This window comes from Eumetopias jubatus, unplaced genomic scaffold, assembly GCF_037043125.1.
Source record: "Eumetopias jubatus isolate StellerSeaLion01/CBP00866 unplaced genomic scaffold, mEumJub1_p1.0 scaffold_13, whole genome shotgun sequence".
Classification (NCBI taxonomy): domain Eukaryota; kingdom Metazoa; phylum Chordata; class Mammalia; order Carnivora; family Otariidae; genus Eumetopias; species Eumetopias jubatus.
The window spans coordinates 74,120,029-74,147,267 of record NW_028274819.1 but is presented as its reverse complement, the minus strand read 5'-3'; the positions used below and the strand labels follow the sequence as shown (position 1 = coordinate 74,147,267).

The window sequence follows — 27,239 nt, the reverse complement described above, 5'->3', positions numbered from 1 at the left end:
CCTCACACCCATTATGATGGCTACTATAAAAAAAAAAAAAACACAGAAAATAACAACTATTGGCAAGGATGTAGAGAAATTGGACCCCTTGTGTACTGTTAGTGGGAATATAAAATGGTACAGCTGCTATAGAAAACAATGGTAGTTCTTCAAAAAAATTGAAAATAGAATTGCCATATGATCCACAAGTCCCATTCCTGGGGATATACCTAAAATAACTGAAAGCAGGGTTTTAAAGAGATATTTGTACACCCAAGTTCATAGCAACATTATTGATGATAGCCAAAATGTGGAGGCAGCCCAGGCGTCAATACACACATGAATAGATAAGCAAAATGTGGTATGCACAGACAGTGGAATAGTATTCAGCCATAAAATGGAAGGAAAGTCTGACTCTACATTCTGATGCTACAACATGGATAAATTTTGAGTACATGATGCTATGTTAAATAAGCCTGTCATAAAAAGACAAACACTGTATGATTCTGTTTATATGAGGTCTCTAGAATAGTAAAATATAGGAGACAGGAAGTAAAATAGTGGTTGCTGAGGGCCTGAAGGCAATTGAGACCCGCTTCGTGGGTATAAAGTTTCAGTTTTTCAGGATGAAAAGAGTTCTAGACATTGGGACCAAACAATGTGAACGCACTTAACACTCCTGAACTCTACACTTAAACATGTTTAAGATGGTGACATTTATGTTCCTGTATTTTGCCACAATTAAAAAAATAAACTCCATAGAAACAAAAAAGATATCAATAATACCTACAGACACAGAATTCCTTAATATCATCAAATATGTATCAGTAGCCAAATGTTCAATTGTCCCATAAATACAACGAATGTTTGAAATATAGCTATTCTTCAAAAGACATAATTATAATATTCCTGATCTGTTGCAGGCAATATTGCTGTCTACAAAAGAGTTAGTAATGAGACAAGTTTAAAAATGATACTCGTTCCTTGAGCACAAAGACTATAAAAGACTTGAAGGCAGGGGCTGTGTCTTATTTACTCTTGTGTCCCCGAAGCCTAAGGAACAATGCTGAATAAATGACCAGATCGTGCACTCTCTTTTCATTTAACTACTGTTGAAACAAGACAAGTCCAAAGAAACACAGAGAGAAAATGTTCATTTTCCTTTGCAACAATTCATATGTCACAAGCTAGATGTTTGCTATTCTGCCTGCAGCTAAAATGATAAAATTCTATGCCTTTTCAGGAGTAAAAATATTTTAAGCCCCTGTCACGGACTTTGTGAAACAGCTGGTATGCTTAGAGTATAGCAAAAACTGACTTGGTATTCCTTCTAGTCTCTGCAATAGTGAAACGGCTTTAAGCATTTAAATTCGGAGATGACGTTATAGGTGAAATAAGGAGATTAAGAGTGACGTCATTAACACGTTTACTGTCCCGGCCGCTCGGCTTCTGTCGCGGTGATGCGGCTGTTTATGTTAAGCTAATGGATTCTTTGAATTGTTGGAAACACAGGGATATGTTCCACAGTGTTCCTGAATATTTCCAAAACCACCTCTCCTGGAATGTTCCTCTCTGACAGTGCTCCGTTTCTGGAAGGCCGGTACTGCGGAAACCAGCCCAATGCGGAAGCCCATTTGTGCAAGCGTAAGGGCCCGTTCGGAACCAGCAATCATTCTGGCACTTCTTTCAGAGTTGAGGGATATTGAATTTACTCCTAAGAGGATCTGAGGTCACCCAAACAACATTTTCAAAGCCAGGTACTTCAGTGAGTTTTATCGTTTTGTTGCTACGGGCAGGTAAATTTACATTTGGCTTCGTAATAGAATTCTTTCAAAGGGTCCTGTGAATTAGCATTCTGGAGACTCCACCATAAAACGTCCAGGCCTTTGGCTTCCCCTCTTTTGTTTTTGATTTAGAACACACACAGAGGTAAGCTAAGTTGGGGCTTGTGGTGGAATTTTCTAACAGTGGAAATGGTGGGGTGGATGAGGGCCCCCAAAAGTGGGGCAACGGTCAGGTGGAAGGTGGTGAAAGAATTCACTGGAGGCAGAATAAAGGAGATAGAAGTTTACTGGATACACCACAAGGGAACAGGGGACAGGACAGCAGAGAGAGGCTGTCTGCAAGGAGGCTGTTTTTAACGGGGGAAGATGAGGAGGTATGAGGATGTATGGAATTCTCCTGTTGGTACCTGTGCCTGGCGGTAAGTAGCCCATTGGTCAGTTAGGGCCTCTGGATATTTTGAGGTGGGTCGCCCAATGGGCCTGTCTTTATTCAGCCAGGGGGTCGCTGTGGGCCCTCACTACCTTCCATCACTCAAGCCTGTTGCCTAAAAGTGGCCTCTCCAAATGGGTTGTGTTGATTCCTTCCCAATTTCTAGCCCATGTTACCTTGACACCAACATAGCACACTTAGGCTCTGTGTCAAAATCCTAGCGCTTCTGACCACAGAAATGGAGATGGAGAGAAGGATTGTCATTAAAAGATTAAGGAAAAGAAAGGACATAGGGAAAAAGCAAAAAAAAAAAAAAGAAAAGAAAATTTTTTTTTTACCTCATCAGCATACCATGCCCAGCATACACAGAGTGACAAGAAGCTTGCAGTGAATGTTCAATAGGCAAATGCTTTTGAAACATCTGCACCTGACCAAGCTAGAAGATTACGGTACAACACAGAGGACTAGTCTATTGATAAATAAAGATCAGTTTTCGAGTGCTCTTTACTCTAACCATTCTACATAAAGTCAGCTGTGTGTAGGGTAGCACAGAAGTAGCAATGGCCAGATACAATCCGAATTGGATTTTAAGATGAGAAATTGTACTTTTAGGAAGCTGACCACTTCGTCATACAACTTGTCAGATACTTGCCCATTTACAATCTGGCCTCTACCTACTTATGTAGTGTTTCTCACTGACCCTTTGCCACCACCGAACACACGAGAGCACTGTCCTTCTGCATGTTTGCATCTCTGTGGCTCATTCAGTCAGGCCAGTTACAGCCGACCTACTATATGTGCTCCTCTAAGGTTTAAAGGTCAAGTTCAAATCTTCCTCCCAAGAAACTTCTGCCACTTTCTCACTTTGAATTAATCTGTCTCTCCTCCATACTCCTATAGTACATTGTTTATATTCTGATTATAGCACTTATGGGTAAATTCCCTGCATTAAAAACAAGTTCTTTATGTGGTGGCCTTCATGGACGAAATACTGGAATCATACATGGCACCTGAATCATAGAAGCTGCTTTAAGAATATGTATTGAAATGATATGAAATGGCACCAAAACCCCACGATGAAGGAAAAGGTGAGGTTCCATAGGGAGAGTTTGTTCCAACTTAAAAACCTTATGGAATTTAATTTGGGATACATAGGAGCATCTAGGCATCCATTTATATTGGTCTGATGCAGCAGGCTGGTATTCCATGTGCTTGCTGATGGTACAAGATTGATTTCCTATATTTAAGCATCCTTTTTATGACAAACGGTGCTTGATATAGAGGTAGACAGCAGCCTTACAATATGAATAGCCTCAATTAGGCCTCAGTTATACGTGTCACATCTTTGTTACTGAGATCTGAGGGGAAGAACACCGTTTATGTGACCAAAGAGAAAGAGAGAGACCACCAAAAGTCGTTTGAAAAGATAAGCTTACTCGGGTAGAGCAAATATGATGTGTCCACTTTGCTGAGTAAGTGAGCAGATTTAGGCTTAAGGAAGCAACACAAATACATTAGGAGAAAATTGTGCCTAGATGATGTGTTTGCACATGGCAGGAGGGTTAGGACTTGGTACCTGTAGAGTAGAACTTGCCATACTTCTTCATACCTGAATCAGCTCATCCAGGGAAAATATATTGGGCGCCAATAAGCCCTAGTTATATGACATTTGACAAAACTTTCAATGGTCAAGGAGAAGTGCTCTAGGAAACGAATCAGTGGTGGGGATTACCACTGTCCACGACTATCTCTTCTCTTCCACAGTAATGGAAAATCATGGTCACTCGGCTGGAAACCACATACATTTCTCAGCCTCCCTTGCAGCTCGGTATGGCTAGTGCAGGCCTATGGGATGCAAATTCCAGGTCATCCCCAATGTTATAAAAAAAAGTCAAGCCATATGTCCTCAAGTTCCTGTCTTTCCTTTTTCCGTGAGCTAGAACATGGGCTTGGCATCAACCACGGAGATAAAGAATATACCCAAGGAGATGGTGGGTCATAAGATGGAAGATTCCTAGTTCCTGATTTATGACATGGAACAGAGCCACCCCATCTACCTGGACTGTCATCATCCCTGTTACATTAAAGAGAATGTAACTTCCTGTCTTCCTTATGCCACTGCACTTGGGAGTTTCTTTGTTATGACAGCTTAATTTGTATCCTAACTAATATAATTCCCCATTAACTCCCTAATACAAATTGCCCTAGAACTACTGGAAGGTGGCTGCATTTAGCCTTTCCATCTAGACTCAGAATGGGGACCAAGTTATGGTCATGTTTTATGGGAAATGCACCACATACTATTTGCTCTTCTGTAGATCTTCGTCTGCCTTCACCCATACTCATCTGATGGGTACCAGTGATTTGCTGAATGGTCTGGAATAAGTCTCTTAAACCTTTTCATCTGTGACAGAATACATACCCATTTTCCTCATTGTTTTGTTAATTAATGGCTTTGTTAATTAATGTTGGTAGAGCAGAAAGTGTTCCAAAGCAGGACTATTACTGTAAGACTCCTTCACTCCAACTGCATAAGCAACATTGGAACTAATCACTCAGGAAGTAAAATCAGTAGGAAGTTCTCAAGAGGGTCGGCCTGTAATTAATCAATGAGGTCACTGCCAATAACAATAGCAGATGTATAACTGGACTTAAGAGATGTACTTCACTAGCAAGTTACTGGAAAAAGAAAACATTTCATGTTTGTCCTGGGATAGCATCTTATTGCAAAAAAGCAAATGAAAAATCTGTGAGTCTAAATAAGAATTGAGACTTCTTCGAAAATGACATAAAAAAATAGCAATAGAGGCCATCCTCAGAAACACTGTATTCTAAAAATGGACTCAAGGTAAAGCAAAAAAAGCGTTCTCTAAGTCTTGAGCACAAATCTACTGGAAAAGACCAGAACACAGAGATCTTAGACCTCGATGGTCATCCTCTCAAGGATGATGCAAAGTGGGAAGCTGACTGCCAAAAGTCCTGGGAATCTTTAGGTGACTCAGAAAAGTAGTGAGGGATTTTCCAACAGACTTTGAGTAAGTGGAGGGTTGTTAGTCAGTGCTGCTGGACAACTCTGCTCCAATTCCAATGTTGGGGAAAAATAAAAATTTGTCCCTTATTGAGATTTGGCTTTAGAGAGACCTAGGTGAAGGCTTAAAATGGAAAGGGGGAGATTTGGCCTCTAATTTTAGGCCTATAACTACAAGAACAAAAAAGCAAAGACTTGGCAATAAGTGCCAAGTGTTTCTTTTTTTTTTTAAATTAACATAATGTATTATTTTTTCAGGGGTACAGGTCTGTGAATCAACAGTCTTACACAATTCACAGCGCTCAACATAGCACACACCTTCCCCAATGTCCATTACCCAGCCACCCCATCCCTCCCACCCCCCTCCACTCCAGCAACTCTCAATTTGTTTCCTGAGATTAAGAGTCTCTTATGGTTTGTCTCCCTCTCTGGTTTTGTCTTGTTTCCCTCCCTTCCCCTATGATACTCTGTCTTGCGTCTCAAATTCCTCATCTCAGTGAGATCATACGATAATTGTCTTTCTCTGATTGGCTTATTTTGCTTAGCATCATACCCTCTAGTTCCATCCACATCGTTGCAAATGGCAAGATTTTGGGGGTTTTTTGATGGCTGCATAATATTCCATTGTATATATACCACATCTTCTTTATCCATTTATCTGTTGATGGACATCTAGGCTCTTTCCATAGTTTGGCTATTGAGGACATTGCAGCTATGAACACTGGGGTGCACATGACCCTTTGGATCACTACATTTGTATCTTTGGGGTAAATAGTGCAATTGCTGGGTCATAGGGTAGCTCTATTTTCAACTTTTTGAGGAACCTCCATACTATTTTCCAGAGTAGCTGCACAAGCTTGCGTTCCTACCAACAGTGTAGGAGGGTTCCCCTTTCTCCGCATCCTTGCCAACATCTGTCATTTCCTGACCTGTTAATTTTAGCCATTCTGACTGGTGTGAGGTGGTATCTCATTGAGGTTTTGATTTGGATTTCCCTGATGTTGAGTGATGTTGAGCACTTTTTCATGTGTCTGTTAAGAAGTGCCAAGTATTTCTTAAAGGAAGGAGAATCAAACACACATGAGTCCTCTGGAGCCCTCTTCAGGAGTCGGAGCCTGCACTCCCAACTTCTCTGAAGCCTCCCCAGGAATGAGTTCTCTTCTCCAGCACTGTGATGTGATCTGGGTCACCAGACAGACTCCCCATTATAAGAACATGATGGAACATTCAAAATCAAGGTTTTATTTTGGTGAGTTAAATATGCTACACTTTAGCACTTTTAATATTGAAAATAATATAAATAGCTAACCTGAATGGGAGGCATTTTAGTTTTCATGACTACAAATAATTTTGCAACATTTATCAAAAGCCTCAAACAGGTGCATTTCTTTGACCTGCAGGTCTGTTTCTAGGAATTTATTCTAAAGGGAAAATAAAAACAGATTAGTTTACAAAGGTGATGATCACAGCACCTTTTTAATAAGAAATTAGGGGTGCCTGGGTGGCTCAGTCGGTTAAGCATCTGACTCTTGATTTCAGTTCAGGTCATGATCTCAGGGTTGTGAGACTGAGCTCCGTGTTGGGCTCTATGCTGGGCATGGAGTCTGCTTAAGATTCTCTCTCTCTCCCTCTGCTCCCCCCCTCCACTCTCACTCTCTTTCCCTCTCTAAAATAAAATAAAATAAAATAAAATAAAATAAAATAAAATAAAATAAATTTTAGAAAATAGTAAAAAGTTTAAAAACAAAACAGAACCAATGCTGGCTCTTGGATACAACACAAAAGGTGATACACGGGCTCTGCTATAATAAAATTCTATGAATAACCAATTTAGTATAATTAAATATTCCACTCTTTGCAGATTAAGATCCCTGCCTTGAGGATCCTAAATATAATTTAATGAATTCACTTGAATTTAAGAGGATTGTAAAAGTGAGCCCAATTTAACATCAAATAAAAAGATCCTTAAAAGTGAAGTAAAGAAAAGAAAACCAGATGTAAGATTCTCATAGCTACTAATCCAGGTAAACATATACTAACAGGAAATCAGTTGTGTAGCTTAGTACAATTCACTTCTTCCATCCCTCTTATATTTGAAATTATTCTAAGACAAGGAAAACACCTTTCCCTTAATTACCTGGAGCCTCTGTTCTAAAAAAATTGTGCAGTTAGTATCATTCAGAAACATGTTTTTATAAAAGTGATTCAAGGAAAGAAATTGCTGAAATGCAGCCCATTTCTTAAAAGCATGGTATTTCAGTGAATCAAAGTATGTTCCCAAAAGAGAGCATATAAAAATATTGCCATTTTCAGACTCATTGTTTTTAATTAACAGAAACTCATTGTAATCCACAATTAGTGGAGTTTAATAATCTCTGATTCTGGGGATTGGGTTAAGTTCTAAAATTTTAAATTTACTGACAAAAAGAACTAGAAAGTAACAACTATTACCCTGGCCATTATACTTTTTTTCCTTCTTTCAATTTTTATTTCAAAATTATTTCTAATTTACGGAAAAGAAGCAAGAAGAGTATGAAAAACTCTCACATATCCTTCATTTAGAGACCTCATTCAAATTTGACTAGTTGTCCTAATTATTTCCTTTATAGTAAAAGGATCCAATCCAGGATTACATATGGCACTTAGTGGCCATGACTCCGTCATCTTCTTCAATCAGGAAGACATTCTTCAGTCCTTCTTGACCTTCATTTCCTTATCATTTTTGATGATGTAGGCTGGGTATGCTTATTGCTACAGAGATGTCCCTCCTCCCAAGTTTTTTTTTACTGGACAGAACTAAGAAATATCGGGACAAATACATATACACACATCCTCGCATCTGTATTTTTTTCTGTAACTAACTATATACCTTGAAAACATACTGATACTTCTCATTACAACCCAACATCATAAGTCAGTCTAGCCCTCTTCTCTTATTCACAACACCTTCTTCTCTGACAGTATAAAAACAAAAACAAAAAGAAACAAACAACACCACAAAACAAAACTGGCTTCCTTTATCCACTTACTTATTTGTTCAATAACCTGATACATCACCAATCTCATCTACTGACTTGGCCGCCACTGATTTTCTCAGCACCTCCCTCCTTCCATCTTTGATCCCCTGGGGGATCTTGCTCAGGAACTTTCCTTGAGTGAGCTCAGCCCCACCCAGTCACCTCCCTTCACATGGGCCTGCTCGCTTTCAACTGAAATAGGAAGGAGGAAAGGAGGGAAGGAGGGAGGGAAGTAGGGAGGGAGGGAAGGAAGGAAAGAAGGAAGGAAGGAAGGAAGGAAAGAAGGAAGGAAGGAAGGAAGAAAAAAATTTGAAGCAGTAAGAATGGTGCATTTAATGTGGGAAGAGAAGGAAAAGAAAAAAGCTGAGAAAGAGAAAAGACGCAGCGGAGGATAATGACTAAGAGCATGGGTTCTGGAATCAACCTTCCTGGGCTTGAATCTTGATTCTGCTACTTACTAGCTATAAAAATGTGGGCAATTGGAGCACCTGGGTGGCCCAGTCGTTAAGCGTCTGCCTTCGGCTCAGGTCATGATCCCAGGGTCCTGGGATCAAGCCCCGCATCAGGATCCCTGCTCGGCGGGAAGCCTGCTTCTCCCTCTCCCACTCCCCCTGCTTGTGTTCCCTCTCTCGCTGTGTCTCTCTCTGTCAAATACATAAATAAAATCTTTAAAAAAAAATGTGGGCAATTGACTTTGCCTCTTTGAGCCTCTGTTTTCCCTTATCCTTAAAACACAAATCATGTACCTATTTTAGAAGACTAATGTGTTATATATGTAAAGCATTTAGAAGAGCATCTAGCACTTTGTAAGAACAATTGAACACTAAAGACTTCATTACTTATCTATAGAAGTTCATAATTTCTCTCTTTAAGATAGTACTATAAAAGATGTCACTGTGAGACAACCAGTTTTAGACACAAATCAGTTCAACCAGGCTTCCTACTGTACGATGTCCTGGCAAGAGTGCTGCTGATAGGAACCTCAGAAAGACAGAGCAAAATTAAATTACAGTCAGCAGAATTTGAAACACTGGAAATGAAACTCATTATGCTATCCACCCCTAACTCCTTCTTCTCCAACCTCTCATTTCTATAGAATGTCCACACCATAAGAATAGAGTCTGGCTTATCTTGGTTATCAAAGATTCGCAACTATTAATTACTCTCCCAATAACTTCCCCGTCAATGACTGCTATTACTATTTCCATCATTTTCTTTCCTACAGGATAAGGTGTATTTCAACAGTTAGTATTCCTAAGATGGAAAACTTTCACATAAGTACAAAGGAGTATCATTTTAAATTACAAATCTCTAGCTCAAATAATCTAAGTAAATTCCACAGACTATTCACAACACAGCTCAAGGCAAAATACTGTCCTCCAGCTGAGATAATGACTTAATTTTCCAATCAGTCTTTTTTTCCCCCCCAGTCTACTGAAACGATTCCTCGGCATGTTTAAAAAACGAAGTGGTCCCTAAAGAAATAGTCTAATTTATAAATAGTTACTGCTTACACCTCTGTGAAGATCATGGACTATCAAAGAATCAACATACATCCGTTCCCATGCCTTTCTAACATTTCCTTTGTACCATCAGCACCACCGTGCCGGTAGCCCATTGAAGACCTGTTTCAGCTTTTGTTTCATATTCCTGGACAAAACTGCTTCATAAAGCCACAGCACCAGCATGCCCACAGAGTGGAACCCTACCTAACCCAGCATACGCTCTCCCCTTTTGGTCCACAGATGGGCTCAGGGGCCGCTACTGACTGAACGTTTGTGTGCCCCCCAAATTCACATGTTGAAACCTACTCCCTCAGTGTGTTGGTATTCAGTTTGGTTGGTGATTAGGTCATGTGGGCAGAGTCTCATGAAAGGGATTAGTGACCGAATAGGAAGAGATATGAGAGACACCTTGTGAGGTTGCAGCAAGAAGATGGTTGACTATGGAAATGGGCTCTAACCAGACACTGAATCCACTGGCGCCATGATCTGTGAACTCGCATATTTTTTTCCTCCAAACTGTGAGAAATAAATATCCGCTGTTTATAAGTCATCCAGTTCATCATATTCCGTTACAGCAGCCCAAGCAGACTAAGACAAGCACATTCAGGTGATAAAATGACAAGGCAAGAAAGCCCCTAAATGTATTGCTTAGCCTTCAGAAACTGACTTAGCTCCATGTCAAGTGGCAAAAGAGGCTTTCTTTACCATAAAAACCAATCACTAGATTCCACAAATCACAGATAAGCCGATTTTTAAAAATGATTGAAAATACAAAGATTGGGTCTTCACAGAATCCCAGGACCACCACCACGATCACCCATGTTGTGAAAGTAGCGTAGCTGGGTCCTGGGCAGGAGGAGATGAGGCTGTGGCCGAATGCTGCTGAAGTGAATGGCATCCCACGTAATACATACAATAATGACAGCTATTATTTATGAGAGGCAAAACTAACCGAGCCTCCTTTAATATTCTCAGAACTCCAGAAAGGCAGCTGCACTGCCTCACAATTTTCTAGACAAGGAAAGGAGAATCAAAGAGTTTATAAAAATTGCCTGAGGCCACCCAGATAGCGCGAGGCAGAGCTGGAATTCAAACCCTTTTTTAATCTAAGGGTGATCCTAATAAGAATTGCATTTTTCTTTGCCTAGTACCAGTAAGAATTTTGTCTAACCTCGATGTCTCAATTAAAGTATTTCATCTACTGACTCTCTGGTTTTCAGTATGCTGTTTGAAACTGTATTCTGTAGGCAAGTAGTGTCAGGTAACCTCAGTTCCAAAATTCCTTCCAATGAAAGGAAGGAAGGAAGGAAAAAGGGAAGGAAGGAAGGAAGGAGGGATGGAGGGAGGGGGAGACTCTTCAGATGCTGAACTGCCTGGGATTAATTAAAACTTCAGACAAATGAGTCAGAACATCAGCTTCCGATATGGCTGATGACAGTGACAGTGGGGGTATGGTCTGAGTTTGAACAGTACATGAGGTCCTTTTGGAGCTTTAGAGACAGGACTGGGTAAATTGGGTAACTTTCCAAACCAAAAGTCATCACCAGAGCTGCTGGCAAAAAGAGGGGCAAAGAAGGGAGAAAGACTCAGAAGAGGACGAAGAATGCCAAAACAGGCATATCATTTACACTCTGCATTTTTGTTAAAGATCCTAAAGGCAGACTATGTGTCAGATGAACGCTGTCTTAGGTTGGTCACATCTGAGCTTATATATTAGTATCTTAGTTTCAGAGGCTCCAGATCTCCGTTTCTACAGACCAGCCCAGAGCAAAGCTTTCCACCAAATTCCTGCCTTCAGTCAACAGAAAAGAGGGAAAGACAAAGAAAGGAGAAGCCTATCTTGTAAAGCTCCCTAGACTTTTCCCCTGTTTTTCTTCGTTAAAAGAGAAAAGAGTTTCTCTATTCAAGGGGAATATTCTAAGCCCCCTCCATTAATGGGAAAGGTCTACGTAATGCTAATCAGATCCACTAAATGCAATGATATTTTCTCTTAGACAAGGGAGCCAGAATTTAATTTAATTTAATGTAATTGTAGGAGAAGGGTGGTTTTTTAAAAAATACCCTGCAAAGTGCTAATGTGATTTCACTATAATAACAGTCTAAGGAAACCGATATTTACCGGAAATATATTAAATGAAACACAAAATTGTTAAAGAGTATTTAAAAATGCCTTGTCATATATGATATGTATTATCTCCACTGCTTTCTATGGTACCTCTTGTGGCTAAGTTTTAGACCTAGGTTTTGCTTTCATGCTCACAAGAGGTCCATTCCAATGTTAAAATAATAATTATGGAAATGAATTTTCCAACTACTGAAAAGGCCTGTAATCTTTGCAACAGAAGATCTGAAGATGATTCAGAACTTATATAATTCATTCCTTTAAAATAAAGTGGAATTTAGGTAATCCTGAAGGGTGTCATGTCATTTTATGCACCATCACATCACTTCCCATTTACTAAGCTAAGAATAACACTTAGAGAACACATGCCTTTGTAGCCAACAGATTTCACCTGAAATCTAGCTTGGGGCAAATTACTAAATGTCACTGAGCCTCAATTTCCTCATTTACTAAATAATGGATGTGGTAAATACTGATCTTTCAGGTATGTGTGTAGAGGGTTGCTAGATCTAGCAATCTAGAATACAGGATGCTCAGTTAAACTTGAATATCAGATAAACAACAAATAATATTTGGGATAATCATTTAGTATTTACAGATTTTAATATTTGTATCCTATATTTTATCTGGCAACCCTAGTCGTGTAGTTTAAGTTAAATAATTCATGTAGAACATCTAGTATCATGAAGAAGATACAATGGCAAATGAGAAGTTCAGTGCATTATCTCCCCTGTGGGAGACTTTATAAACAAGCTGGTAAGATGAGTACCCTTTCCTGGAACAAACATAGGATGGCAAGTCAGTCAAGGCCAAAATCAAAAATGTGATGTGTAGGTGAGAATGGGGGAAAAATCAGATGGCCTGAATTGTTGGACAAAAAAAATCAGAGAGATCTTGAATTGAGTCCTAAAGGAATCGTTACGAAAAAGGGAGAGTGAGGAGGAGAATGTTCTAGAGGAGAGACCATGTCAGTGTAAGCAACTGCCCCAAGGGGAAATGAGGCTGCCATCCTGAAGGGCTACCAGAGTAGCCCAGCTGAGAGAAGGGGGCTGTTTGACAGAAAATGGCAGAGAAGCTTCCCCAGATAGGGTGAGAGCAGATTATACAGGGTTTTGGATGCCAATGTAAGAAGCTGACTTGCTACATCTGTGGGGGCCATAATTCCCCTTCCTGTAAGGAGGACAGTCAACCTCTGTGCCCCTGCTAGGATTTGGGGAATGCTAGGTGGTGACTTGTACTTGGGCTGAAACAAATGCAGGGAAAAGTAGAGCCAAGAGCAGTTGCTGGGCAGAACTGAAATGGAAAACAGAGCCAAGAGCTGTCCAGCAATAGCAATGACATGGCGGAATCAGCTGGTGGGGCCAAGCCTAAGCATGTGGGAACAGATTAGAAACTAGGAACCTCAAAGCAAACACAGGAAGATGGAATAGAGTGAAGAAGGCAATGGGTGGAAAAGTTCCCCGAGCTACTAAATTGTTGCTGTGGGGTTTTGATGGGCTCCCAAAGCTTAGCAGGAGGGCAAGACTGCCAGGGAATCCAAACATACTCAGATGAGGTAACTGGGGCAGGAATTCAGCTGTGAATCACCAAGAGAAGCCTAGACCACAAAAGTAAAAGTGAGAATGGCCAGAAGACATCCAGTTCAAAGTCATAAAGGACTGTAGAGATAGTGGGTAAAGAGGAGGCAGGACGAGTAGATTCAACAAATAGTTAGTGACCCAGTATGTACAAGATAACGTTCCTGGCTTTGCACAGAAGGTAAAGAGAAGTAAGACATCAAAGCCTTCCACATGCTCCTGATGAAAAAGAGAAAGACTGAGAGTAAGAGCGAGAACAATCAACCACCACATTCTGATAAGGCCAGGAGAGGGCATGAGCTAGGTACCATGGCCGTACGCAAGGCAGGAAACTGTCTTAACCAAGTTGGGGGTGAGGAGGAAACTGGAGAAAGGTTTTTTGAGTTGGATCTGAAAGATGGACTAAAATCCTACAAAGATTTTAATAGGTGTAGCTGGTGCTGGGGGAAGGCATTTCAAACAAAGGTGACATCAAAAAGTCACAGTAGTGTCAGTGGATGAAATGGCACATTGTGTCCAGGATATACTGAGGCAGCTAAGTAAAGAGGCTCTGGAATTGGCTGGAAAAACAAAACTAGAGGTAAGGAGAGAAGCAGAAACCTCAGTGAGAGAGATGAGTCATTATTCAGTCTGACCTAATCTTTTTCTTAACACCAGGCATAAAGCTTAAATATATATTTTTTCCATGCTAAAAAAAAAAACAAGATTACAACCCAGGCTGCTTTGAATGCCTTAAGCAATTCAAGCAGTTATTAGGTATATAATGTACCCTGAATAACTATGCTTATGTAATAGTCTAGTCTATGCCAAATTATTTGTTTACCCTAACTACTGGTGCATTTAAAGCATATTAATTATATTGAAATATTCAGAGATTATATAATTACTGCTTTTTATAAACTTGTGGTGATTTTCAAAGAAGGCATCCAAAACTCTTTGCCATCTGAGGTACAAAGTTGTTTCATAAGGTGATACCATATAATCAGTCCCCAGTATCTTTCCATAACAGGTGCTTATCACTGGGGGACTCTTCTGGAGCCATTGCTAACATAGAATTCTGTAGCTATGAGAAAGAGCACCTGTATTATTTTTTCTTGAAAATGAAGCATAGATCCACTTAATTAATGCTGAGTAGGATTTGATTGGGGTCCTGAAATCTTGAGCTCTTCTAGTGACAGACTCCACATACAGAAGCACTCTGTCCCCAAATTTAATTATCTTAGGGCATAACCACACTCCATGATAGACCGTACCCTCTTATCCACAGCTTCTAGCAATTTGCTGAGATGGAAAGGTGACCTGTTATTAAATACATCTCCAGAAAAAAAAAAAAAAGAGATTCCACGAATTCCATCAATAGGACATTCCAGTAGCTTACAATATTCTGATGCATCAGGCTCTCCCCTGGGCACTAGCTATAATTCTCTAGTCATAATTTAAACCAATTTCTTTTCATTCTGTCCTCCCGTCACCATCAGCCTCTCATATTTCTCTCATCCTTCAGCCTTGTCTTCTGTTTTATTCTCTCCTTCCAACCTTTCCCTAAGAATCTTCTGCTTCCTTGTTCTGGAATCATTTTCACTGATCTATTCCTGACCTTTCCAAATATTTCATTTGTTGTAGGGTCCTGACACAGCAATTTAATAAGACCAGAGCACTGATCTTTATGTTACAAATCTGACTCCCAGATTAGTCTGGATTTTAGCTTGCAACACAATTAATGGAGCCACAGACACTCATCGGGTTTTTAATAAAGAACTGTCTTAGGGAACCAAGGGCTCAGAAATGCCCTTATAAGGCAATAACCGCTTCAGTCACCATGAAAACTATTTTTATTTTCATCAGTTTTTCATTCCTTTCAACTCCTCTGTCAAAGCCACATACTTAATTACCTTTCCAGCATTGGTTTTTATGACATATTAGACAATTACGGTGAAAAATGTTACTTCGCCATGTACTTTTCTTCTAAAGAACATAAAGCTTCTTTCCTAAGTGATCTAATGTGTCCTTATAACACTCATCCCTGAGAGATGGAAGGTTTTATTACTCCTTATTTTATAAACAGGGAAAGTGAGGCCTCAGAAGATAGCGTGATTAAGGCTTGACAGACTGCTAAAACAGGGGCAAGAATTGGGGTGTGTATCCCGGGCTCTCTGTTGCCTAATGTGGCTGGAGTATGGCACTGTGTAATAACTCTCTCAAATTTGCAGTCCATTATCAAAATGGGAAATCCCGTGTCACTGGTGCAGGCAGCATTGCCTGGTGGAAAGCCCACGTGGTCTGTAGTCTGAAGAAACGGGTTACCACTTCTTAGATGTGTGACTCCTATCACTTATGTTTTCTGGGTTTTTGTTTTGCAAAACAGTTTTGATGACAATCTGTGACCCACAGGGTAAATCGGGGAGTCATATCAACACTTCCCAACTGGGTGCAGAAGTTATCAGTATGAATCAGCAAACCACCCTAAAACCCTTGAACTGTTAATGCACTGTATGACTAAAGTTACTTAGCAGACACAGAATCTGTTAATAAAGAGAACCAAGTAATTCTACGAATACTACTAGTCATGTTGGTGATGTAATCCCGTGAACAGCTGCAGCTAGTCGGGTGTTGGTCAAATTGTCATTTTTTCTTCTTTTTTTCTTCTCCTTGACATTTAATATTCAAATTGTTATTTTCTGGCAACTATTTCGGCATCTCTGAGTCAACAGCTTATTAGCCTGCACATAATTTTATTTTTTTTTAAGATTTTATTTATTTATTTGACAGAGAAAGACACAGCGAGAGAGGGAACACAAGCGGGGGGAGTGAGAGAGGGAGAAGCAGGCTTCCCGCGGAGCAGGGAGCCCGATGCGGGGCTCGATCCCAGGACCCTGGGATCATGATCTGAGCCGAAGGCTGACACTTAACGACTGAGCCACCCAGGCACCCCAGCCTGCACATAATTTTTAAAAAGCAAAGCTTAGAGTTTACAAACTAGCTATTTGTCCCATCACGCTACGCATCCTGTAAGTGTACCACCAGCATCTGTTGACTTAATTTCTAATACATACATTACTTGGGAGTGGTTTAATTTTCAGTGTGTGTTCTCTAGTTCCGTGTTCTCTCTTTTCTCTCTCTAAATCTCAATTTCTTTCTCTCCAGCTTTCCCACAAGACACAACTGAAGGAAGTAAAACAAGCCAAAAATTATATCAGAAAAAGAAAAAAAAACTGTATATTGCAAATCGACCTGCGTTCTCCTTTGTAAATGGCTGGTTATCTCCTAATATTCTGAAGCCTATGGATTTCTTTGTTGAGCTCAAGGAAGCCTGCTTACAGGAGTAGTAATTTTTGTGCCACGATATTAATTTTTTTTCAAAAGCACCTTCTCTTTCTTGAGGAAGTGAAACATTTTATTGTAATAAGTGTACTGCTTCTTTCTCTTCTGGCTGGTTATCAAAAGCAAAATCCAAGAGAAAAAAGCTTTTATTTATTTACTTATTTTTTACCATGCACAGAAAGGTGCACTTCTTCCTACTTTTCTCCTTCCTCCACGTGACAAAGACTCAACTGATTGGAACTTTTGAAGTTATTGCCAACTTTCAGAGGAGATAGTCCTCCGAGTATATAAACCTAGTGTGCTTTGCCCAAATCTGCAATGTTTAACATTTGATCACAGAGGCTAGAATTTGGGTGGATTATCCCAATGGCATAAAAGTGTTTCACACACTGTACTTAACTGACATAAGAACAGTGACTACCTCCTTCTTGAGAATGAACACATGATCTATAACACAGAAATATGACCTCTCCTCTCAGGCGGCAGATTTATAAATTTACTAGTGATACAATCCACCTCTTTGTACCAATGTCCACAAGAATTCCCCACAGGAGGCTGTTTCTCGACACACGCAAGGTCACGATACGGTTGAGACCAACAAGTAACTGGATCCTAACCAGGTAACTGAATATTCTCCAGGAACTAGCTGTAGGGAGTCCTCAGTCACAGAGAGGGGGCTGTAGCTCTGGGACAAAGCTGCCACCTGGGAAGAGAGCTGCCTCCTTCCTCACCACTTCAGCACCTCAAGTCCTTCCTTTAGACGCTCCTCCTGCTAATTGGCATGTGCTGCAGCATCTAATGCCAGGTCTAAGCAATTACCTACATTGGCAGAGATGGTACTTAGGATCAGTGCACATTTTTAAAATCCCAATTAATAATTCATTTTATGACAGCTAATTATTAGACTAAAGTAATTAGTATGTAAACCTCAAACTCAGTATGGCATACTTTAGTACAACCTAAAAGGCAAGATCTCTGATTCTTCAAAGTATCTTTCTTTTATTCCAAACTTTAACTTTTCATTTCTTGTCTCAAAAACCTGCTAATAGCCCTGAAGACAAGCCTTCTTCCTTCTGCTTATTAACACATATGAATTTAAAAAACAATTAATTCTTTAATTTTTTTAAACTGCCTTGTTTAATTGTTGAGGAGGAGGAGGGTAGGAGACACTCTAAGGGAAGGAGCGAGGTAAGTTATGTCCATATTGTTTGTAAAACTGTACTATTTAGAAGCACCAAGCAAGGAGTTAGCATATGCTCTTAGCATAATAGTAATTATTATCAATCCCATTTACAGATTGGAAACTGAGGCCTAATAATGGAAGAGAAATGTTAATACTGCCAAAGGGAAAACCCCTCCACCTACACTCCAAAAAAAAAAAAAAAAATTCTTTTGCAAGGTTCTTTTTCGAAGGGCGTTTTGTATTTTATATTTAGATAATTAAGTTGTATGAGAGACAAAATACAGAAATAGTGTAAATGTAAATTTGATTCATTTTAGGACGTCTAATTACAGACTCACACAATAATGATACAATGTATCATTATTATTATTGTTTCTGCCACATGATTTGCAATCAAATCAATTTATCATGTTGCCTGAGAAGAAGAAACTGAATGGGAGGAAGGGCAGGCACGGAATGGGAAACCAAAGAAATAGTGTTTATTATGTGCCTTTAATGTGCTAGAAACTGGGTTAGAGCTTCCCTGTATTACCTCAAGTAATCCTTACATCACCTGTATTAGTCTTACATGTTGTCCCTCAAAATTCATGAAGTAGCTGAAAGATATACATGGAAAACAACAGTAGAAATAATAGATGAGAAAAATCAAGGTACAAAGATAGCAATGATAGGGCAGTTTTTTAAAAAAAGCAAGTAGTAGGCATAATAATAATAATAATAATAATAATAAACAATAATCTGTTCCCTGTGGCTGGAAGCTGTGCTCTGAAGCCACCAGATTGGAACCCGAGGGCAGGCCAGCAACTCCGTTCCCTTCATGGGGGGTGTGATCTGGAGTTAATGACAGAAAACGCTCAAAGCCTGTTGCCTTTTCTGCAAAGTAGAGATGACAAAGAGAGCATCGCTTCCCCACACCGGGCTGCTGGAAGATATAAAATCAAGACTGTATATTAAATACTTAGCACAGTGCCTAAAATGAAGCAATGTTCCACAAACGCTAGCCATCAATGCTAAAAATAGTACACAAGGCACGGGACACAAAGAGGTATATGCCAAAGACCCGGCGCATTTAGTATAAGCTCACCGTGATTTGGCTCAGTCTCAAACCCATTAAAGTTAGAGGAAAAAAGATCTGCTTCAAGATTTACAGGTTGTATTAGAAAAAAACAAGTCAACCGTTGAGGAGAAGAAATATGGCTGCCTTCCCCTCCTGTTAAGTAGGCTGGTGGGCAACATTCCCTGGGGTGGGCCTTCCAATCCCCATTTTACTGACAAAGCAGCGAAGCCCTGCAACGTTAAACTCCAGGTTCAGGGGCACACATGAGAGGCTGAGCAAGGCCAAGGACTCGTTGCGTGTGAGCCCACAGCCAGTGGAAGGCACTCAGAGGCCACTGAGAGACAGGGGCGCGCACCATTGCAGGAGCAGAAACTTCTGTCATCTCTGGCATGCTCCAGGAACGCATTTCAAATTCTCTTTGAAGTTTGAGGTGGGAATGGGATTTTTATCTACTGTTTCTCAGATATTTCTGTTCAACTTTGGTTGTCTGAGACCATAACACTTTGAAACAGGTGTGTGGCACTGCTCGGTGACAACCAGCCTCCCCCACTGCCCCACCGTTGTCAACCTGCACGGAGACATAAATCAAACTTCTCTTTCCTCCAAAGGCCCTGGGGATAGATATCTCGAGGCATGTCAGCCTTGTAAAGAAGTGTTTGCTCTTTTATTACAAGTGCCTTGAGAGGAATGTGCCCTGTATGTGCTGCACGAGGAACTTCCATTGCAGATGATTTCAATTTTCTTTATTAGTTTTTTTAATTGACCTGTGTGTTCGTTTTCTAGGGCTGTTGTGACAGAGTACCACGAACTTGGAGGCTTAAAACAAAAGTGTATTCTCTCACAGATCCAGGGGCTAAATTCCAAAATCAAGGTGTGGGCAGGGTTGGTTTCCTTGGGAGGCTCTGAGTGAGAATTTGTTCTGTGGCTCTCTCCTAGCTTCCAGTGGCAGCCTTTGGCTTTCACTGGTGTGGCGCTGCGTTAACTTCAATCTCTGCCTCTGTCTTCACATGGCCTTCTTCTCTCTGGATGTGTCTATGCTTTCTCCTTTTCTATCTCTCTTAAGAATACTCCACTGGACTTAGAGCCCACCCTAAATGCAGGATGATCTCATCTCAAAGTCCTTAATTTAATTATATCTGCAAAGACTCTATTTCCAAATAAGGTCACATTCATAGGTACAGGGGTCAGGACTTGGACATACCTTTTTGGGCACTACTATGCAACCCACTACAACCAGTAATGATTGTGGTTGTTGGTGTTCACTTCCAACAGAAAGCAGAGGGATGTTTCTAAGAGTTCTGGAGAATCTTCCTGCTGGGATTAGGTGTAAGCTCTTTGGGAAACTTTCTATTCACCACCAGTGTAGTCACCCTGGGGGGGGGCAGGGAGGAGAGGCAGAGTTGGCCACTCCTTCAGGGATCCTCCCACAGCACAGATGTTTAAACATCAGTGACCCAAGATAGTAATGGAGCTGCTGCTCCATAAAGCACCCCACTGGTCTGGTGCTTTATGAGAAATGGGGACATTCTTTTTCGTCTCTGTAACTTTACTACCAGCATAGGTCCCGGAACAAAATAATTAAGAGTTAAGCTACAGGGAAGGTGGGGAAAAGTTAAAGGAACTGGAATAGAAGATAGAAGAAGATAAAATAACTTCAATTTGGATGATTCATTGTTGCCAAAACGAAGTCATGGCATTTCTCAATTTTGACATGAATTAATTTCCAACAACCTGTTTTTTCTTTTTCACTACATTCTAGGCACTTTTACATGGCCTCAGTTTCTTAATTAGGTTAGCAAGACACTGCATGCTTATTGGTTAACTCATGAGCAAATCAAATGCTTAAATTATAAGGACTAAGAACTCGAGGTATATTAGGGAAGAGGAAGGGTTTTGTTGTCATGGGAACAGAACAGGCTGAACAAGGACAACTCACCCATTCAGCAATTAGCTGCTTCAATCACTAGTTAACTAGTTAAAAGCACCTCAGTGTACACAGTCATTTTAATTCTTTTCGTTCCTGTGAAATCTTTAATTTTTAGACCTCTCCTGACATGTCAGTAGTTATAATGAGGCATTGCCACACGCCGTTGTTCATTTAACTGTATTATTAAGGTTGCAATATTGACAGATTTTTTTAAAAACCACGGTCAGATTTTCATACTCTGCTCCAGCAGCACAGAGAGCCGTACTCTTGAAAATATCCCTTGACATTTAGTGCGTGGATGAGAAAATGCTGAACTATCTGTAGTGCTTATTTCATTTTATTTTCATCGTCAGATGCTCAGGGTTATCTTTTCATCCTGACTGGCTTCAGGCTGAATCTCATTTCAGAATCTATCAGCTTTTGGCCCATAAAAATTACCCATGAAACTTATTGATAGAATGATATAGTAACTTAAGTAAATAATATCCTTAAAATTGTAGAGGTCCAGTATGAGCATTCAATTTAAATTTTACAAGGAATGATGTCTTTTGAGGGCACGCTGTTTCACCGTAAGACCTTATGGGGTGGTGAGCCCCATAAGGGTAGGGGCTGTGTTATCCTTCACGCCCATCCATCTGAATCTCCAGTGCCAGGGACACGGGAGATAGTCAACTCTGAACGAACAAGGGAATTTATGGTCAGGTACCTTATTAGGGCAGTAAGAGCCAAGCATCAGTTTAAGGCTGAGACTTCAGGCTCTCCTTCCACCCCAAATATACGACAGGCAATGCTGACATTCTCAGCCATTTTCAGACATGCAGAAATGCTCCATCCCTGAATGCTTTCACACAGTCACCCAAGGTAAAAGCCAGGAGAAAACAGGAAGAGGGATGGGGAGAGAAAAGAAAGAAATTAAATGAGGAAGCAAGTGACAATGGGGAAGGAACAACAAAAGAAAAGTGAGATTCAGAGAAAGAAAACCAAGAACCAGGAAAGAAGAGCTAAGTACTGAAGAAGAAGAGACAGAAATGGAGGTGGGAGGGATGACAGGGGCGATGTGCTCCTCTGACCTTGCTGGGGCAAAAGACACAGGAGGGAGTTTGCAACAGTATCAACGTATTCAAATCTCAAATGTGACATTTCACAAAATTTATCTTAAGTCGTGGTGAAAACTGCAAAGAGAAACAAGATGCTACTGAACAGTGGTGTTATTCACTCTATTAAAGGGCAACCTGTATGTTCAGGCTCTGCAGGCACTTGCTGATGGTTAGTTAGGTTTGGGGTACAGGTCCTGTGGGCAGTGGCTGCCCCCTGTCAGAGCCATTGGCCACCTGTGCCTCTTAGCCCTGACTGCCTGTGTCTCAGGAACGAGCAGCACAGGTTTGGACAAGGATGCTTCATCCTTAAGGAACAGCCGAGGGAATTCTTCGGACCCCCCTCCAACTACACCTAGCTTGTTCTTCCAGTTCCCTTTTCTACACTCTAGGTCATTATCTCTTCCCCCTGCTTTCAGTCTTCCTTTCTAGGCTCTCATGATAGAATCTAAAAGTTCCTAATTTTCTAGCTACAGAGTTTTAGAAAGGGCTAAGAAGCTTGCTTTTAAATTTGAGCACCCAGGACAGCCCTTGGCATAGAATAATTACAAATCAACAGCCTCTATTGAACACTCAGAGAATGAATGAATGAACAAATTAATGAGCTTCCAGGCTCTGACACTGAAATTATACCTCGCTGGTCGTTTAGTCCCACTAGCGATTCAACAATGAGAATCTTAAGAAACCCTGGAAAAGACTGGTTCTGTCTGGTCAAACAGGGACCAAATAGATAGGAATTGTGCCTCTATGAACCAGTGGCATTAATATGCCATGCAGAGCTTGCTCTTGGCAAATATCCCTTGAAAGCTGACAATGCAAAATAAGTTGTGTATTTATTGAATTTACTAAATTATCTGCACATAAGTGTCAAAATCTTTCCTACACGTTTTTTGCAAAATAGTCTGATGGGAGAAAGGAATGCTAGGGGTATAGATAAAACAAGATTAGCCAAGGGTTGATGGCTGCTGAAGCTGGATGATGGGTACGTCGGAGTTCATTATACTATTCTCTTTCCTTCTATACATGTTTGCCAATTTTCATAATCAAATCTTTATGAAAATTTCCCAAGATAAATCACTAATTACCATCCAACACCATGCTCATGCAGTCCACCATCAGACATTTATGGAGGGGTAATATACGCTGAAATTGTTTTATGTTCAAGGCCAAGGCTGACCAAGGACCAGGCCTGCCTAGAGGGAGCTTACAGTCTAGAGGAGAGATACAACACGTGCATCCATGATTATGATTACATGGCAGACGCTGAAAAGTGCTGATGGCAAATACGGGGTTAACAAATGCATTCAACTTAAATCGATTATAGTTTTTAACTCCAGTCAATTATTGCAAATTCACTTTGTCCTTTACTCAAGAGCCAAAACCCAATTTTACTACATGATGCCGAAACGCCCGATAAGGACACCTGGACCACAATGCCCATCACCAGCCAAAATGACGGATTTCAGGATATCAGATACCTGGCTGTCCGCGAATATACATATTATACAGGAATATATATAGCCAGACAAAAGAGAGTGATAGCTCATCACGGGCTGCCGGTGAGGCCTGTGGTGAGATGAAATGCTCAGTCGTGGCTCCAGAAAGCAGGAGCTGCTGGAAATCACTTTTCCAACCCATTATTACAATGAACCACTGAGATGGTAAAGGCTTGTGATTCCCACAGCAGACACCAGGCTCCTGATGAAGCAGCGAGCATTCTAGCTTTATTAAATATGCAAAATGATCAAATGGAAGGGGGGACTTTAATTGAGCAGGGATGTGGCCACTAAATTTCTCAGGAAGACAACAGCAAAGTTAACCATCTCTTTAGGGTAATACAACAACTGTGACAACAAATGTTACATGAGCTGCAGCATTTCAGCTAAACTTCCCACCAGTACAGCAGGAAAATGGGGGCAATCGTGTTTTTGAGGTCCCAGTCGCACATTTCCTTACTTTTCTTCCTGTGGTTGACATTCCCTTCCTCCTTATTCAAAACAAGCAAGAACATAATGACATCATTGCTATGTCATTTATACTTTGACTGATGGCTAAGTAGGCTGACATAGACTTTGCATTTTCATAGTAGTAGTTATATTTAGGGGCGCCTGGGTGGCTCAGTTGGTTAAGCATCTGCCTTCGGCTTCAGTTGTGATCCCAGGGTCCTGGGATCGAGTCCCACATCAGGCTCCCTGCTCAGAGGAGAGCCTGCTTCTTCATCTTCCCCTCCCCCAAACATCCTCTCTCAAATAAATATATAAAATCTTTTTAAAAATAGTAGTTACATTTATTGAATGTTCTAAGAGCTTTGCCTTTGATATCACATTCCTCCTACCACATAAAAGCACTATAAAGTAGGTATGCCTGTTACATTCATTTTACAGAAAAGGAAACTGAGGCATGTAGAAGTTAGGTAACAAGATCACAGAGTAGTATGAGGGAGAGCTAGGATCCTTCCCAGACTGACTAACATCCCCCCCCCAACCCGCCCCCCTTAGCCCCTGGCCGTACTGCATCCATTAGAAGCTTCTACTTCATTTTCAAACAGAGGGCTTGGATATCTGCTCAGTGAACTTCAGCCAAATGACAGCTAATGGGGAAGACATACTGGGGGTAGAAAAAAAGATCTTTTAACTCTTGACAATCAGGCTATCTCCAGAATGCTGCCCAAAGCAAGACTACTTTAGTTTTCCTGTGAAGAAGGTGGCACCCCTCATTCACAGTTGAGCAAGAGGAAGAGAAAAGATCCTTAGAATACAGGGACTTGAGGGTTGACAGGCCTCGGGGTGGAGATGCCGCCAGAGGTCAGAGCACCGTGTGCGGAACCGTCTAGAAGGGTCTGGATGACATCACAGAGGAGAAGATCTTTCCACAGAGTTTCGAAGGACAACTTGGAAACCATCATGTCAACAGGGTGAGGATGACATTTTCAAGCCACGTACAAGTGTAAAAAAACAGCTAACAAGACAAGAAAGCAGGCAGAGGCCAGAGGGTGAAGGTTCCTGGACGCCAGGCCAAGGAGCAGAGATGATAGCCTGTCAGCAGCGGACAGCGACGCAGGGCGTTCACGACTACATTAGCATCAGTTTGGCCACAAGGACGGACCATCCTAACATTCTGTTGCAGCTTTGTGTATGTGGGCCTACTAGGGACACATTTTCTGTGCTTTGCGTCGCTGGCATTAATCCCAACTAGGCATCGTCACATACTTTCTTGGCTCCATCTAAAGCATATACACAATATAAAAACTGCTCCACAGTCCACTTCCTCAGCATCTGAGGATGTCTTCAGGACACTGATTGCTAATCCTGGCAGGTCACCACCTAACTCGTGGATAGGGAGTGGTGCCAAGGTGAATCTGCATATTAAATATCAGTAAAACTTCAATTCTTCTGATCTGAGGCGCCTGGAGGGCACAGTCAGTTAAGCGTTTGACTCTGATTCCGGCTCAGGTCATGATCTGGGGTCCAAAGATCGAGCCCTGCATCAGGCTCCATGCTCAATGGGGAATTTGCTTGAGATTCCTCTCTTTCCCTCTGTCCCTCCCCACCTCTAAAATAAATAAATAAATCTCTAAAATAAAATAGATTCTTCTGATCTTGGGGGACGTTACAATAAATGCATTTGGAAATTACAAAATGCATTTTGCTTGCCTCACCCTGTTGCTGCAGTACTAACTGGTTGATTTGCTTAAGGACAGATACTGTATTTATTGGTGCCTTGCTGTATTCTCAGTTCCAAGAATAGTGACAAATGGCCAAGAAGACATTTAATAATATTTTGTATTGACTGAATGGGCTGAATTTTAAGCTGCATTTCAGAGTAGGTTAGGTTGAGGGAAAGTCAGTCTCAGGAATTCTTCAATTTCTCAGTTAAAATGAGTAATTTATCATGATGTCTATCCTTGTTCATATCTCTTGGTTGAAACTTAAAGAATACTGAGACTTCTACTACTGTTAATAACAAAAAAACAATGTATTTGGTTAACCCTTTAGGTTTTGAAGTTGATTGACATGTTTTCAACCAGTCACAAAATATTGGGGTGCCTGCTCAAAAACATTTACTGAGAAGAATACACGATCAAAACTTAGAAGACCATCATGTTAGCAATTCATGATGATTACTTCTGGTCCCTCCCTCTGTCTCACAGATTTTCTGTTGCTTCTCTATAGCCAGTATTATGTACAGAGGAATATTCTTATAGTCAGAGAATAAAGTAAACTCCAAGAAACCCATCAGAAAATATTTCCTGGGCAATTACTCTGCAGATGACATTGGACTTGGGAGAGAAGGATCTATGGGTGGAAGACAGCAGAGGCAGAACCTACAAGAAACAAGATGCAGAAGACCCATTCTTCAGCTCTTTCCAGATATAGTTCAGGAATCAAAGCTGTTCATAGGAATTCTCTCAGTTTATTCTCAGCATAGCACTGGAGTAACTGGGAGATCAGGAAGTAAAATAAGAAGTAAATATTTATCTCATACAAGACGCAGCCATTTATACACATTCCATATGAATATAAATATCCAAGAACTAACTCATATATGTAAGAACTTAATGTTAGCCAGTGAAAGGCTGAAAAGTGATAATCAGAGTTAAACAGAGCGAGGTAGGGACCAACTGATACTGCTGGGAGGAGGTGAAAGCATGCAGATAAAAGGGCAGAGGGGTAGAATGTGAAAACTACCCTGAACAGGGGATTTAATGATGCAACTTAGTGAATGAATATAGACAATATGAAATCAGCATCCCCAAATACTCTTTCTTCATGGGCAAGAAACATTTAAATTATCAAATGGTTGATTCCAATTGGAAACAAATTTACTACTCCCTCTGAGAAAACAAAAGCACAAAGTTGTGGGAATTCTGAGAGACAAGCTCTTTTTATGGGGTTGGATAAAGTCCTATATGGGAAGAAATATTCCAACACTCTAAAATACTTTAAACTGTATGGATTTTGGTGGAAAATTTATGACTGTTAAACAAATAATTGACTTTTCCTTGTGTAAATGCCATACCTTCCTTCAAAGAGCTTATTAATACATAAGGCAGATAATGTGATTAATAAATAAAAGGCAGATAAAAGTGCATGATGGAAACAAACATGAAATAGAAGGATCTGAAAAACTGTCAATACTGAAGGAGCATAGCTATAAAAGTGTCAGCCACACTGTATACACTAGGGTACTATAGTGACAAAAACCTCTCTGAAAC

At 40.6% G+C, this 27,239-nt stretch overlaps 1 protein-coding gene across 3 annotated transcripts in view; it reads right to left on the bottom strand.

Moving 5' to 3' along the window:
* Window positions 1-27,239, bottom strand: part of FAT3 (FAT atypical cadherin 3) — a 499,470-nt gene that overhangs the window by 277,146 nt on the left and 195,085 nt on the right. The window lies entirely within an intron of this gene.